This window comes from Pteropus vampyrus, unplaced genomic scaffold (genome assembly GCF_000151845.1).
Source record: "Pteropus vampyrus isolate Shadow unplaced genomic scaffold, Pvam_2.0 Scaffold1, whole genome shotgun sequence".
In the NCBI taxonomy this organism is placed as follows: Eukaryota; Metazoa; Chordata; class Mammalia; order Chiroptera; family Pteropodidae; genus Pteropus; species Pteropus vampyrus.
In genome coordinates, this window is record NW_011888782.1 from 38993024 (window position 1) to 38995673 (window position 2650).

Consider the following 2650-nt stretch of genomic DNA (forward strand, 5'->3'; position numbering starts at 1 on the left):
ACCCCAACCCTCTGGTAACCACTAGTCCATTGGCCATGTCCATGAGTCTCTGTTTGTTTGTCCTGTTCATTTGTTGGCTTTAGGTTTATATCACACATATAAGTGATTTAATGCGATTTTCAACTTCTGTCTGGCTTATTTTGCTTAGCATGATTATCTCGAGGTCCATCCATGTTGTCGCAAATGGCAGTATTTCATTCTCTTCTTATGGCTGAGTAATATTCCATTGCATATACGTACCACAGCTTCTTTAGCCAATCATCCATCATAGGATACTTCAGTTGTTTCCATGTCCTGGTCACTGTGAATAATGCTGCTATGAACATCGATGTGCAAATATCTTTTCGAATATGGGTTTTCAAGTCTTTGGGATAAATACCCGGTAGAGGGATTTCTGGATCATATGGTAGATCAATTTATAATTTTTTGAGGAACCTCTATACTGTTTTCCATAGTGACTGTAACAATCTGCAGTCCCACCAGCAGTGTATGAGTGTTCCTTTTTCTCTGTATCTTCATCAACATTTGTTATTACTAGTCTGGTTCATTATAGTTATTCTAACAAGTGTAAGATGGTAACTCATTGTGGTTTTGATTTGCGTTTCCCTAATAGCTAGAGATGTTGGCCATGTTTTCATACGTTTGTAGGCAATTTGTATGTCCTCTAGGGAGAAGTGTCTGTTCAGGTCCTCTGCCTATTTTTTGATTGAATCATTTTTTTTGTTGTTGTTATTCAGTTGTATGAGTTCTTTGTATATTTTGGATATTAGGCTTATATTGGAGGTGTTGTTTGCAAATATATTTTTCCATTCAGATAGTTGTCTCTTTCTTTTCTTTTGCTGAGCAGAAGCTTTTTAGTTTGATGTAGTCCAATTCATTTATTTTTGCTTTTACTTCCCTTGCTTTTGAGGTCTGATATTTCATTCTTTTTAATGACTAATATTTTATTGTGTATTATATCATGACTCTTTTTCAATTGATTTTTTTTCAATTAGAATTGACATTCAATTGGTGGGATTGCAAATTGGTATAGTGACTATGGAAAACAGTCTGGAGGTTTCTCAAAAAAGTAAAAATGGATATGCCTTTTGACCCTGCAATTGCGATTTTGGGTATTTATCCAAAGAAAACAAAAACAATAATTTGTAAAGATCTACACACCCCTATGTTCATGGAAGCACAACTTACAATAGCCAAGATATGGAAGCAACCTAAATGCCCATCAACAGATGATTGGATAAAGAAATTATTCAGGACCTCAGAAACATAGCTAGAGAGAGAGATGTCCCCAGATCTCTCTTCTTGAAACAACAATAAGCTAAACATCTAAAACTCAACAAAGCGACGGTAATCAAAAGGGCATAGTATTTGCAGAAAAACAGACATACAGACCAGTGGAACAGAATCGACAGTCCAGAAGTAAACCCATGTTTATATGGACAAATAATTTTCAACAAAAGAGCCAAAAATATAGAGTGGAAAAGGAAAGCCTCTTAAATAAATGGTTCTGGGAAAACTGGAAAGCCACCTGCAAAAAAATGAAACTAGACTATTGTCTATCACCATACACCAAAATTAACTTAAAACGGATTAAGGACCTGAATATAAGATCTGAACAATCAATTGCATAGAAGAAAATTTAGGAACTAAACTCTGGGACCTTGGACTTAAAGAGGATTTTATGAATTTGACCTCAAAACCAAGGACTGTGAAAGCAAAAATAAATGAATGAGATTACAGCAAAAGAAATAGTCAACAAGAAAGAGACAACCATCGAATGAGAAAATGTATTTGCAAGCACCACCTCCAATAAGGGCCTAATACCCAAAATATACAAAGAACTCATACAACTCAATAACAACTACAAACAAACAAACAAACAAACAAACAAACAAACAATCGAATCAAAAAAATGGGCAAGGGACCTGAACAGACACTTCTTCTAAGAAGACACACAAATGGCCAACAAATATATGAAAACATGCTCATCATCGCTCACTACTAGAGAAATGCAAATCTAGACCACAATGATATGCCATCTCACACCTGTTAGAATAGCTATAATCAACAGGACAAGTAATAACAAGTGTTGGAGAGGATGCAGAGAAAAAGGAACCCTTGTACGCTGTTGGTGGGACTGCAAATTGGTACAGTCACTATGAAAAATAGTATAGAGGTTCCTCAAAAAAATATGAATTGATCTACCATATGATCCAGCAATGCTTCTACTAGGTATTTACCTCAAAGACTTGAAAACCCATATTCAAAAAGATATTTGCACACTGATGTTCATAGCGGCATTATTCACAGTGACCAGGACATGGAAACAACTGAAGTGTCCTACAATAGATGATTGGCTAAAGAAGCTGTGGTACATATATGCAATGGAATATTACTCAGCCATAAGAAGAGAATGAAATACTGCCGTTTGCGACAACATGGATGGACTGAGAGATAATCATGCTAAGCAAAATAAGCCAGACAGAAAAAGTAGAAAATCATATGAAATCACTTATATATGTGATATAAACCTAAAAACAACAAATGACTCATGGACAAACAAAGACTCATGGACATGGACAATAGACTAGTGGTTACCAGAGGGTGATGTGGGGTGGGAAGAGGGAGGTAGATGGGTAAAGGGTGTCAA